This window comes from Bubalus bubalis, chromosome 2, assembly GCF_019923935.1.
Source record: "Bubalus bubalis isolate 160015118507 breed Murrah chromosome 2, NDDB_SH_1, whole genome shotgun sequence".
Classification (NCBI taxonomy): domain Eukaryota; kingdom Metazoa; phylum Chordata; class Mammalia; order Artiodactyla; family Bovidae; genus Bubalus; species Bubalus bubalis.
The window spans coordinates 73,739,166-73,753,918 of record NC_059158.1 but is presented as its reverse complement, the minus strand read 5'-3'; the positions used below and the strand labels follow the sequence as shown (position 1 = coordinate 73,753,918).

General features: G+C 39.1%; 1 long non-coding RNA gene across 1 annotated transcript; it reads left to right on the top strand.

The window, feature by feature from the left end:
* Positions 1–3,285: 3,285 nt before the first annotated feature.
* LOC123328473 lies at positions 3,286–14,518 on the top strand. The gene is made up of 3 exons (XR_006543312.2): positions 3,286–3,394; positions 12,752–12,890; positions 14,219–14,518. It is a non-coding gene; the product is annotated as an uncharacterized LOC123328473 (long non-coding RNA).
* The last annotated feature ends 235 nt before the right edge of the window (positions 14,519–14,753 follow it).

The following is a 14,753-nucleotide window of genomic DNA, read 5'->3' as shown; positions in this document are numbered from 1 at the left end:
CATAAATAGTCTCTCTGAATATTATTGAAATGCTATTGCTATCACAGTGAGGAATTACAGAAAATGTTGCAGCAATTATTACATTACTCTTCCCTATTGATTGAGCTGCTGAGGAAGATACCAGATGTGAGTGTGCCGAGAATGCCTGACAATACCCAAGGAGTTTGTTCTTAATCATTTTTCTTTCTTTTGGGTATGGGAAGAGTGAAGCCTCCAATGTACATTGATTTTTAAAATGTTCCCTGATCATGATCCAAAATGGTAATTCCCAATGATCCCTAATTAATTACTTCAAAAGCTAGAGTTTTACATCACTAAATAATACAGAATATGTACAAACCTGCTTTTAGATTTGTTTTGATGGAAACAATTTGGCATGTCACATATAATACTATAAAGTCCTTCTTATGCAAGAGACATTATTAGCAGTCTTTTATCAAAAAAGCTAAACATAAACTATGGTAAAGTAGCTTTGGTTGTAAGATGTTTTAAATGGAAACAAGCCAGTGGAGGGAAAATTAATCTACTTTTCTAAAATAGAGGCATGTTTTGCAATAAAACAGAGCCATTGTTGCTATTTTAGACAGCATCTTTAATTCCAATATATACTTACAACAGTGATAATAGTGTCTATCAAACATAGCTTGGCAGCAAAAAGTAAAAAAAAAAAAGGCACTGAAATATAATAAAATTATTTAGTTTTCACATAAGAATGAGTTCCTAGCATGTAAACTTTGTTACTCAAGAGTTATTATAGATTTAAATTTTTATTTTAAAGAATCATAATTTAGGTTTCAGAGATAGTGTGACATTTTGGCATCTGCTGGGCAAGGTGGTATATTAATAGTGGTTAAAAGCATGGGCTCTCTGCAACACTGTCCGTAACTGTGGAAGTCAGCTAACACAGGTATGAATTCTAGCTCCAGAAATTTGTTAGCTCCAGGTAAATACCTACATCTCTGTTTCCTTATCTACCATGTGGGCTTGTTGTGACAACTGGCATGCCTGCTTGTGTATTTCAAGCTCTCAGTAAGTGGCAGCTTTTCATGGTTTGTTCACTACGCCAGGGAATTTCTCCAAAGCTTTTGATCCTCATCTTTGATTTGCCCCAACTTTGAGGCATGTTCTGGTGTTTCATTGGGGTCTCAGATAACACCCTGGGAGATGACCATGAAAGTCTGAGTTCTGGAAGGTCGCTTCTCTCTCCACCTTTCTGGGAACATCATTGGGTTGGTTTTGTTAGGGTTGGGCAGAGAAATGAGGGTGGGGAACCAGGCTTAATAACACCTTTGGCAGTCCCCTATTTAAGGATTGTGCTGTGCTAGGGCATGAGTCCTTTTGTTCTTCAAGTCACAGGACTTCATTGGAGTGTTCCTGTGACTGGGTGAAAATCATATTGTAGAATAAAGCACATAAACTCGATACTGTCTGCTAAAATTCCTTTCCTACATCTGGCCATATTTTTCTGAGTACCCAGAAGAAATGATGAGAAACTAATGATCAGTTGATAGCAATTTAAAAGGGTGCTTTTCATGTCAAATTCCTACATTCTAAAATAGTTATATAGTAACCTGTCAATTATTTTCTTCTTTAATACCTGGAATTTTTTCTTTAATACCTGTGGTTGGTACAACAACAAAATGAAAATGAATAAAAACTGGGGAAAAATAGGATATGAAATCAAAACTGTGTTCTGCCTAGTTTGTATATGTATTAGAAAGAATCCATATGCTATCAAAACTGTCTATGATACATACAGAAGAATCAACATGGTATTCAAAGAGTATGCCCTTCAGAAAAGGTCAAAGAAAGCCAAGCCTACAGTTTAGAAATGGTAATAATGTGTGGACTCAGTGAAAAGCTTTAGGTCACGGCTGATTTTTTAAAACATTTCAACAATGTAAAAAACATAAAAGTCTAAATCAATGTCTGAAATAAACAGCACATAAACATATATAGGTCTGAAAATTTTCTTTCATTTATAATACTTGATCTTCAGAAGAGGCACCATCTCTTTAGTCACTGTTTATCCTAGGTAGAGATTAGGCACTTGATGAATAAGTGAATTGATGAATGAATGAATGAATGAATAAATTAGAATAATGCCAGGGTCCAAAAGCCCTTGACAAATTACACCATTTACAATATTTTCAATGGGGTAATAGTGAGGCAAAGATGTACGTCTTGAATGTCAAATGTCTCATGGTTGAATGATAAATCTAAAAATAAGACAAAAGAATTCTTTAGTATTTAAGGAAAAAAATGGTAAATGTCATCCATAAATTTCCTGCCTTTATAAAAATGCAGACTTTTGATTAAATATGTAATGAAAGATACTTTTCATGACCATATTACTTACAATGACATAATAATTTCATCAAGGGGCAGTAAGTGAATGTGTCATTAGTAATATTCAAACAAAACCTAAGCTAGAATCCTTAGGAGTAAGTATAGTTGAGGTTAAATACTTACACTAATCTTTCACCTATTTTTTTTCCATTTTATTATTTTAGGAGCAAAGACAGAAACAACGCTGAATTTTTGGGTGTGTGATTAACTCATTTATTTTATTATTTGAAGATCTATAAAGTAATATTTTATTCTGAGTTTTGCAAGCAATTTGAAATTAAACATTTTCCTTGCACCTGTAAAAATGTGTAAATGATGAAACTGGCAGCATGATGATCGCTTTACAGAGAAGCATTTCCTTCATCATCTTCAAGGTCGTTCAGATTTATGACCTAATCACTCGTGGCCCTTTAACAGGATGCATTTGAATTCGATTAAAAAGGAAAACAAATATCAGTATGGATTTATTAATAAAATGTGCCTGACCTTTTCACTTATCTACCTCTTTTAACATATTGTGAGTTTCAGCTCACAATCAAAGAAGGGAATTTCTGGTATTTTACTGTTGAATGTTTCAGCTTCAGAGTTGCTTTAGGAGTTCCTTCCTGCATATTGGTGTGTGCAGATCATGGAGGGCTATCTGTTTCCTCCTTCTTTCTCTTTAGGGTTTAATTACTTCACCTACATCCTAATTCAGGTAACTCATAAAGCTTAGCCTTTGTTGTAGGTCCAACAGCTGTCTTATGTCAGTAGCAAGTAAAATGTTCACAAAGTACCGGAATGCTGCAAGACGGTTTATAGTGCTGCAATAAAAGGTAAATTGAATTTACAAAGACGCATTTGTCACTGATTAAAAACTTACAAAGTTAATTGGAAACACCGTGGAGGTGTTACCACACAACTCGAGGTGTAATGGGTGGTTCTAATTCAGCCTGAAGGAGAGTTGCAGGTCCCATTACCGTCTGACACAGTAAGATGCCCAGCGACTTGCTCCAATTTAAGTAGCAAAGCAACACCGTAAAGATCTTAAATATTTTTAATAGAGGTGAGTGTAAATTTACTCACAATTATTCTTGAAAATAGCTAGAGGAAAAAGCCTTCAGTGTTAACAGAAACACAATGTGCTAATCACATGGCTTCTCCCTAGAAAACATTGTAGGGCTTTATTTGTCCCCATCTGTGACTTTTCTTATTTTTCTGCTCTTACATTGGCAGCACCACTGCAAGAAGCACATCAGTTGGGAAGGAAAAAATGATACTGAAACAGCCAGCAAATCTGAAGTCAACAGGCTCCTCCCTTGGGACTTTGGCGAATTATCTCCACATAATTCACTTAACCTTTGCCATGTGGGGACTTGGGAAACTGAATGTATTTCTAAACTTGAGGCTTTTAATTGCTGGTGTTAGTGTCACTGGTCCAGCTCAGTTGAAGAGACGATGATTGAAAAATGTTCTAGGAGGCTTTTCACCTCTGGAGCACATCCTGGTTATAATTAAGTTGGTGGCCTGGGGTGGCCTTTAGATTTCTGCAGACAGGAGTGAATGGTTAAGCCCTAAGCAATGGGCCTTAATGTGGACATTCTGTTTGCGCCTTGAGTTGCATGTAGAAATTTTAATTTTAGGCTAAGTTTATGTTCATCAGGCACTCTGTCTATCAGATCTAGTCCCTTAAATCTATTTCTCACTTCCACTGTATACTCATAAGGATTTGATTTAGGTCATACCCGAATGGTCTAGTGGTTTTCCCTACTTTGTTCAATTTCAGTCTGAATTTGGCAGTAAGGAGTTCATGATCTGAGCCACAGTCAGCTCCCAGTCTTGTTTTTGCTGACTGTATAGAGCTTCTCCATCTTTGGCTGCAAAGAATATAATCAATCTAATTTCTGTGTTGACCATCTGGTGATGTCCATGTGTAGAGTATTCTCTTGTGTTGTTGGAAGAGGGTGTTTGCTATGACCAGTGCATTCTCTTGGCAAAACTCTATTAGCCTTTGCCCTGCTTCATTCCATACTCCAAGGCCAAATTTGCCTTGGAGGTGTTATTACAGGTGTTTCTTGACTTCCTACTTTTGCATTCCAGTCCCCTATAATGAAAAGGATATCTTTTTTGGGTATTAGTTCTAAAAGGTCTTAGTTAATTAGTTCTAACTTAGTTAGTTCTTGTAGGTCTTCATAGAACTGTTCAGCTTCAGCTTCTTCAGTGTTACTGGTTGGGGCATAGACTTGGATTACCGTGATATTGAATGGTTTGCCTTGGAAATGAACAGAGATCATTCTGTCGTTTTTGAGATTGCACCCAAGTACTGCATTTCGGACTCTTTTGTTGACTCCATTTCTTCTAAGGGATTCCTGCCCACAGTAGTAGATATAATGACAATCTGAGTTAAATTCACCCATTCCAGTCCATTTTAGTTCGCTGATTCCTAGAATGTGGACGTTCACTCTTGCCATCTCCTGTTTGACCACTTCCAATTTGTCTAGATTCATGGACCTGACATTCCAGGTTCCTATGCAATATTGCTCTTTACAGCATTGGACCTTGCTTCTATCACTAGTCACATCCACAACTGGGTATTGTTTTTGCTTTGGCTCCATTCCTTCATTCTTTCTGGAGTTATTTCTCCATTGATCTCCAGTAGGGCACCTACTGACCCAGGGAGTTCCTCTTTCAGTATCCTATCATTTTGCCTTTTCATACTGTTCATGGGGTTCTCAGGGAAAGAATACTGAAGTGGTTTGCCATTCCCTTCTCCAGTGGACCACATTCCGTCAGATCTTTCCACCATGACCCACCTGTCCTGGGTGGCCCCACACGGCATGGCTTAGTTTCACTGAGTTAAACAAGGCTGTGGTCCATGTGATTAGATTGACTAGTTTTCTGTGATTATGGTTTCAGTGTGTCTGCCCTCTGATGCCCTCTTGCAACACCTACCATCTTACTTGGGTTTCTCTTACCTTGGACATGGGGTATCTCTTCACAGCTGCTCTAGCAAAGCGAAGCCGCTGCTGCTCCTTACCTTGGATGAGGGGTATCTCCTCACAGCCACCCCTCCTGACCTTGAATGTGGAGTAGCTCCTCTCGGCCCTCGTGCACCTGTGCAGCCACCGCTCCTTGGACGTGGGTTTGCTCCTCTTGGCTGCCTCCCCTGACCTCAGGCATGCAGTAGCTCCTCTATGCCACTCCTGTGCCATCGCAGCCTGGCACTTTTGGTCGCTGCCCCTGACCTTGGGCGAGGGGTAGCTCCTCTCAGCCACGTCATTCAGTTGTGTGTCCAACTCTTTGCAACTCCATGGACAGCAGCACACCAGGCTTCCCTGTCCTTCCACCTCAAGCAAAATGGCTGTCTGGGGAGGTCTTACAAATAGCTGTGAAAGAAGAGAAGTGAAAAGCAAAGGAGAAAAGGGAAGATATAAGCATCTGAATGCAGAGTTCCAAAGAATAGCAAGGAGCAATAAGAAAGCCTTCCTCAGTGATCAATGCAAAGAAATAGAGGAAAACAACAGAATGGGAAAGACTAGAGATCTCTTCAAGAAAATTAGAGACATGAAGGGAACATTTCATGCAAAGATGGGCTCAATAAAGGACAGAAATGGTATGGACCTAACAGAAGCAGAAGATATTAAGAAGAGGTGGCAAGAATACACAGAAGAACTGTACAAAAAAGAGCTTCATGACCCAGATAATCACAATGGTGTGATCACTGACCTAGAGCCAGACATCCTGGAATGTGAAGTCCAGTGGGCCTTAGAAAGCATCACTAAAACAAAGCTAGTGGAGATGATGGAATTCCAGTTGAGCTATTCCAAATCCTGAAAGATGATGCTATGAAAGTGCTGCACTCAATATGCCAGCAAATCTGGAAAACTCAGCAGTGGCCACAGGACTGGAAAAAGTCAGTTTTCATTCCAATTCCAAAGAAAGGCAATGCCAAAGAATGCTCAAACTACTGCACAATTGCACTCATCTCACATGCTAGTAAAGTAATGCTCAAAATTCTCCAAGCCAGGCTTCAGCAATATGTAAACTGTGAACTTCCAGATGTTCAAGCTGGTTTTAGAAAATACAGAGGAACCAGAGATCAAATTGCCAACATCCACTGGATCATTGAAAAAGCAAGAGAGTTCCAGAAAAACATCTATTTCTGCTTTATTGCCTATGCCAAAGTCTTTGACTGTGTGGATCACAATAAACTGTGGAAAATTCTGAAAGAGATGGGAATACCAGACCACCTGACCTGCCTCTTGAGAAATCTGTATGCAGGTCAGGAAGCAACAGTTAGAACTGGACATGGAATAACAGACTGGTCCCAAATAGGAAAAGGAGTACGTCAAGGCTGTATACTGTCACCCTGCTTATTTAACTAATACGCAGAGTACATCATGAGAAACGCTGGGCTGGAAGAAGCATAAGCTGGAATCAAGATTGCCAGGAGAAATATCAATAACCACAGATATGCAGATGACACCACCCTTATGGCAGAAAGCGAAGAGGAACTGAAAAACCTCTTGATGAAAGTGAGAGTGGAGAGTGAAAAAGTTGGCTTAAAGCTCAACATTCAGAAAATGAAGATCATGGCATCTGGCCCCATCACTTCATGGGAAATAGATGGGGAAACAGTATCAGACTTTATTTTTTTGGGCTCCAAAATCACTGCAGATGGTGATTGCAGCCATGAAATTAAAAGACGCTTACTCCTTGGAAGGAAAGTTATGACCAACCTAGATCGCATATTCAAAAGCAGAGACATTGCGTTGCCAACAAAGGTCCGTCTAGTCAAGGCTATGGTTTTTCCAGTGGTCATGTATGGATGTGAGAGTTGAACTGTGAAGAAAGCTGAGCACCGAAGAATTGATGCTTTTGAACTGTGGTGTTGGAGAAGACTCTTGAGAGTCCCTTGGACTGCAAGGAGATCCAGCCAGTCCATTCTAAAGGAGATCAGTCCTGGGTGTTCATTGGAAGGACTGATGCTGAAGCTGAAACTCCAGTACTTTGGCCACTTCATGTGAAGAGTTGACTCATTGGAAAAGTCTCTGGTGCTGGGAGGGATTGGGGGCAGGAGGAGAAGGGGACGACAGAGGATGGGATGGCTGGATGGCATCATCGACTCGAGGGACATGAGTTTGAGTGAATTCTGGGAGTTGGTGATGGACAGGGAGGCCTGGCAGGCTGCAATTCATGGGGTCACAAAGAGTCGGACACGACTGAGTGACTGAACTGAACTGAAGTTTATGTTGAGATTAAAAGGAAGAAAAACTGAGATAACTGAGTCTTTGGTAAACTCATTATACCAAACATCTAATATAAAATTATCATAGAGTCATAGAATTTTTGGACTGGAGTCTTAGGGATTAAATGTTTAAATTCAAATATCATGAATTTTATACATATTTATACATATTTTCAAATCGATGGAATCTCTATCCTTTCTGATACTCTAACACTGTTTGATAATATGTTTTTGGTGCCAGAAATGGCAGTGACTATGGAATTTTCATATATAATTTGTTACTTCTGCTGGATGAGCAGTGTTTTAAGTCTGATTAGTTTCTTTAGTCAACAAAAGGGATCATATAACAGCATAAATCTGTTTTTTTAAAGGTAGAATTTATTTAGTGCTTCCAATGTATTAACTGCTTTTTGTATTTGACCCCATTTCATCCTCATGGCATTTGAGTCCCAAACTTTCCTCACAGGCTTCCACTGATCTGAATAAGGCAACTTCTTAAAACCTCAACTTCTTTATCCATAAAATCAGGATGATACACTTATCGAGGTGTTGTGAAGATTTAATGAGACAATAGAGGGAAATCCTGGGTAAACCGTAAAGTCCTATTTAAATACTAATTACAATTTTTCTTCTTCCTAATGTAACATCATTTACAGTATTTTCACCAAAAATCTTTTTTCTAAAATATCTGCACCCACAGGCTGCTTGATAAACTTAGTTGAGCACACTTGGATGGAGCAATGACTATGATCACAGAATATTAATCCTAGGAGGGCTCATCGTACCTTCAGTTACCTATTTTGTTCAGAATTTTCCAGCAAAGCTTAAATAACTCTCAGGAAATTATCTTCCTGGATGATACATATGCAAGATCAAAGGACCAGTCACTGTGCAAATGGAGAAACTTGGAGATAAATGAAAATTTCAAGTTAAAAACCTTTGAAAGTTTTTGAAATTTCATTAGAATCTGAAAAATCAGAAATGCATCATTATGGGGAAGGGAACATAGAAAAATATTAAATATACTTTTCCTTGAGATGTTAAATGAGGTTCAGTCATAGGCTGATTTCAATCTGCAGCTAGTTTAAATAAAACAAATTTTAGCTCTAGTTGTTTTTTTTTTTTTTTTTCTCACTAAGCTTTGGGCAAAAAGAGTCAGAATATTGTAAAACGGCCAAAAGTTAGAGTGAAGCCCATGAACTTAATGATAAGTTCTTAAAATCTGTGCAGTTGAAACCAACTACCTCATAAAGTATAGGTTACTATTATCACATTCTTTTCATGAATAGGGAAATCAAAGTTATAAGAGATTAAAGGACTTGACCAAGATCAGTGGAAGCCAGTCAGGAAAGAACCTCGGATTTATAGAACAAATCCTTTTATAGAAGAGCTCACAGGCACATCTCTGCCACAAAGGATAATGACTTTCAGTACAAGCAAATTTATGTTCTCATCTTTGAACCCAAGGAAGCATCATCTTCCACAGACAAAATCAAGTTTATATATATGTATGTAAATATGTATCAAAACAATTCTATGTTTTAAAAGCATGTATCTCAACAAATCTTTGTCTTTTGGAAGTATGAGGCAAGTGAAAAAACATAAGGTGAATTATGGTTTAAGAGGGAAAGTTAAACAACAAAAACACTGAAATCAGTTACAGTTACCTTTCCTTTCTTTCTAAACTAATGTCCTTCCTCTGACCTCAGTTCAAGATAGAGATGTGAGAGATTTCACAATATGAATGAGACTTGAATGACTTCAGAATAACACTTCAAATTGTCACACAGCCACTTTTGACTAAGGATTTAAAAATATTTATGAATAAACCCCTATTTATTATTATTCTTAGAAAGTACTGGTAACACACACATATAATCCAAAGTATGCCTTGTGCACACAGGGAGCTAGAGCAGATAAAAGATATTATCCACATTTCTGAGGGAAGGATCTTCTGGATCACTGGGCTCTACAATACTATACTTCCTTTCACATAGCTAGATTTTATGTTGTGTTGTGCTCAGTCACTCAGCCATATCCAACTGTGACCACACTTTGTGACCCCGTGGACTGTGTAGCCCATCAGGCTCCTCTGTCCATGGGATTCTCTAGGCAACAGTACTGTAATGGGTTGACATTTTCTACTCCAGGGGATCTTCCCAACACAGGGATTAAACCAGGGTCTCTTGAATCTCCTGCATTGGCAGGCAGATTCTTCACCTCTGGGCCACCTGGGAAGCTCCAGATTTCTATGTTAGATAGTGTGAAATTATCATCGAATTTAGAAATTAGAGTTTCAGTTCAGTTCAGTTCAGTTCAGTCACTCAGTCATGTCCGACTCTTTGCGACCCCATGAATTGCAGCACGCCAGGCCTCCCTGTCGGAGAAGGCAATGGCACCCCACTCCAGTACTCTTGCCTGGAAAATCCCATGGACGGGGGAGCCTGGTGGGCTGCTGTCTTGGGGTGGCACAGAGTTGGACATAACTGAGCAACTTCACTTTCACTTTTCACTTTCATGCATTGGAGAAGGAAATGGCAACCCATTCCAGTGTTCTTACCTGGAGAATCCCAAGGACAGGGGAGCCTGGTGGGCTGCCATCTTGGGGTCGCACAGAGTCAGACATGACTGAAGTGACTTAGCAGCAGCAGCAGCAGGCGTCCCTGTCCATCACCAACTCCCGGAGTTCACTCAAACTCACATCCATCGAGTCAGTGATGCCATCCAGCCATCTCATCCTCTGTTGTCCCCTTCTCCTCCCGCCCCCAACCCCCAAATTCTGCCACTAAAGATGAGTAGCTGTATAATTTTGACAATCAAAAACCTTTCCAGGCCTGGTTTGCTCATCTTGAAAATGCTTATGTACAGGAGAGAGATTGGAAGAAAGGTAAGATACGCCAGCTCAGTGTTTCCAAAACCGTTTTGAGGCTCACAGGCAGAGGTGTGCTAGAGTCAGAAGCTTTTGAGGCAATGCACCTTGTGTTTGACATTGGTCACGGTGGGACTATTTATACCATAAAGTTGGTAAATGCTGCAAATCAGGGCCTCATCCTTTCCAAGAGCTGGTTGTTAAACGTCCACCAGCATTCTACTAGTTATCATGCTTTTTTCTTTTTTTTGGTTGTACCCCATGACATGCAGAACTTCCCCAACCAGGGACTGAACCCATGCCCCTTTAGTGGAAGTGCTGAATCTTAACCATTGGACTGCCAGGAAAGTCCCTTAGATGCTTTTTGAATAGAGCTCCCTGCCTGCCTATGCAGCAGACATAAGACACACGGGTTTGATCCCTGGGTCAGAAAGATCCCCTGGAGGAGGCCATGGCAACCCACTCTAGCATTCTTGCCTGGAGACTCCCATGGACAGAGGAGCCTAGCAGGCTACAGTCTATAGGGTCGCAAAGAGTCGGGCATGACTGAGGTGAGTTAGCATGCGCACACACAGGTTTTGGAAGCACAAGCTTTCTCCATCCCTCTCTCCTTCCTTCTCTCCCTTCTCCCTTTCCTCCTTCCCTCTTTCCTTTCTCCCTTCTCTTGCTCTGACAAGTAATGTGATTCTTGAGGAAGAGCTATGCATTACCTCCCATTACAAAACTTGACAAAAATGCTTTTCAGGCATGTCTCTTAATCCTTAACGTTCCATTCCTTACTGGGACTGATTAAATCTTTTTATACCTCTCTTCTTCTTCTCCAGTTTCTCTGAGATCTATTTCTTTGTTTCTTTCTCAGCACATCATATGTTTTTGTATGAAATAAGAAAAAGTATATTTAGAGAATAAAATATAAAAGTTCCTACCCTCCCCAATCAGTAGAGTTTTTTTCTTTTTTCTGTTTTTTTCTGTTTTTTTTTTTTTTTTTTTTTTTACTATGGGTCTGCTGAGCCTGTAATATGCTAATGTCTATTGTGAGCCTCCAGAGGAGACATTTCCAACTATTTCCACCCAGACACTGCTTCCCCAAATACTTACTAACATGTTGAAGTATGTGAATATTTTTTGGAAGACTAATTTTCTGAAAAAATGGATGAACGGATTTCTAAAGAAGCCTTTAAGTTGCAAAATTATACTAAGTATATGATTCTAAAAATGGTTATGATTTCCAATATAGGATGAACCACATGATATATGGAGGTCCTAGTTTTTGGATGAGCCTGTGAAATGAAGACAAACGATTCTGTTGATTTACTTTCAGGATGGTGAAGATTCAAGTATTGAAATGTTCACATCTCTTTTGCTGTTTCTCTAGAAATATATAGAAGAGAAGCTTTTGTGAAATTTTAAGAAATGCTATGCTATTGCCCTAACCCAAAACATCCTGGAAATGCAGCCTGTTTTTAGTGCCTCTTGAAACAGAAGATCAATGACTATTCTCACTAAGAACTAAGTGTGTTTAAAAATATATCCACAGGTATATAGAGATAAAGAGACAGACTGATGACTAAATAGACATATAGCTTTAAAGATTCTAGGAGAAATTTAGAGTACATGAATTCCATTTAAAGCCTGGCTTTTACTTCTACTAATCCTGTTCACTAGATTAAAATAATATCTATGATATATTTGCAAGGTTATGTCTATGCTTCAACCAGTGTTAAGGGATGCTATAAGACTCATTCTCTCTTAAGGAAAATTAACCCAATTAACTCTTTTGATTTATTGTCAGAGATCTTTTAAAGATAAATTACAGCTAAATTGTAGTTATTGAAAACAGATCATTTGCCTGTGAAATATAGTATCATTATGAACGTGAATGTGAATGCCAGGTTCAGTGCCTTTTTTAGACTAGGTTCAGACTACTAGTGTTCTTGTTAGGTTGAATTAGTATATGGATTCTGATAATTGCTATTAAAATAAAGTGAGATGTTAAAAGACTAAAGTAAAGGAAAAGGCCAAGGGAGATGACAACATGGATTAAAGGAATTATTGAACTCTTAGGCCAGAACACAGAGATAAATCTTAAAGATAGCTTTCTTTAAACTCATCCTGTATCTTATTGAAAAAAGCAAAAAAAAAAAAAAACCAAAAAACCCAAAAAACGAACAACTCCGTCTGGTCTCATTGCGCTAAATGCTACTGCTGAAAGGGTGTGAGACTGAAGGGATCCAGTGGCGAGTTGTAAGTGACACATGCACAGACCTGTTAACAATTAACCTTTTTCTCCCTGTTGGAATTCACAGGGGACTTGGCCCACAGGAAACTAGAGTTAGCTTTCTTCTCAGCAGTTCGGAGAAAATGCTTTTAGCAGAAAATCCTGCCTGTGGACCATATATTGAAGATCACGTCGAGAATAAGTCAAGGTAACATCGCCGTCCACAGGTCAGTTAAGTGTTGAAAGAAGGTGGAATGGATGGTGGCCGGGAAGACATTAAGTGTAAAGACTGAATAATGTCAAAATCCAAGGCAAAATGAATATGGAAAATAAAGATATTACAAACAAACTCCTGTCAGAAGTGAAGATAAGCTAGGGTGATTTTCACATTATTTTTTATGATTCCAAAGGGATAGATTTGGAGCAGGAAATGGCAACCCACTCCAGTATTCTTATCTGGAAAAATCCATGGACAGAGGAGCCTAGTGGGCTACAGTCCAATAGGGTCACAAAAAGTCAGACACACTGAGTGACTGAGGATGCAAAGGACAGATTATGAATTCCTGCTTACTTTGAGGATGAATATACATGAAATGCCAGTGATACAGTGATGGAGACATTTTTATTTTCTCTTCTCAAAAAGGAGATACTTTAGCTTAAGGGAAATTACTCTTCTATGAAGATTGTTTTAGGAAAAGAAAGAAAAAAATGATAAAATGAACTGAATTCATATTAGCAGTAGACTAAAATTATTGTGTGAAAACTCCATGCAACTTTTTGAACTATTGTATATCCAGAGTCTAACACATATTAGGCAAATAATACCTATTTGCTGAGTAAACAGTGAGCAAATGAATACATAAGTTTTAAATGGAGGTGAATAGAGACGTTAGTGAGCAAACAGAAAAATATAAGCGAAAGCTAGCTCGATACTTTTACACGTGTCCAACCCAAGTGGATGGATTCAAGTTTTCTTTTTGGCAAATTAATATTACTATTCTTTATAATAAGCACATAGTTCCATCATGTTTAGCTAATAGTTGTAATCTTTTTGTATTTTCCCCTTTTATTCCAAAACCTTTATTTCCACCAATGGTGGGAGTTAACTCTAGGATCCTAGGAGTGTTGAAGAACTCTCTCTCCAGGGGAAGTGGACACCCTCAACTCATGGCAGAACTGGGTGATTGTAGAGAGAGCCCTCACCCTCAAGGGTCTGTAAACACCATCCCCTCCTCTCCACACTCTAGAGGTTGTCCAGTCACTTTCTCTCACTTCTCCAGGTCCCACTTTCTATCTGAAACCTGTCTATACTTGTGCCTGCCAACCACAAGGATGTGAATCTCTTACACACTCTATAGCAGGATCCACACTACCAAGCCACACTCAAGCCCACTTTCAGATCCTGAGGGCCAGCTTTGGCAGAAAAGCTAGCTCTTGTATCTTTGGAGGGAAGGTCAGACTTGGTTCCCAGTTACCTCAAGGAGATTTAACTAGTTCACCTCCAAGGTCATGCTCAGCTCTAACAGTCAATTAATTTTTATTTTCATGGTTCTAGGAGTCTATGACCTTAAGAAGGAGTAACCACAGAATACGAAAGGCCCATTTCAAAGGTCTGGCCTATATTTGATGGTCCAGGTGGATGGAAGGAGCAGAAAAACTACACTGAGGAGGTTGCTGTGGACAATAGCATATGTGTAGGTGACTGCCTCCAAGGGTTCCTCAGAAAGGATGCTTATACGTGCTGCCAACTTCTGGAGGTGTGGGGGATGGGTAGGGGGAATGGCAGGGCTTGTTTGCCATCTGGCTCAATTACTGAAAAGACTATGATCCCTTCCCCACCCACAACTTGGTGTGTATTTCAAAACTAAAATATTTCTTCCCCATGAGGCTCAAAATTTATATACAGTAAAATGAAAACTGTATTTTTTTTTTTGAAGTTTTTCTGCTTGTTAAATTCTGGAAATCTTCAAAATTCAAGTTGAAATTTTCTCACTGCTATTGCAAGCATGCATTTGGGTCTTCTTATTTGAAAATCTCACACTGACACTGATCTTGGGTCTGAAGTTTTTGTTCTTGTTTTTGAGAAATGC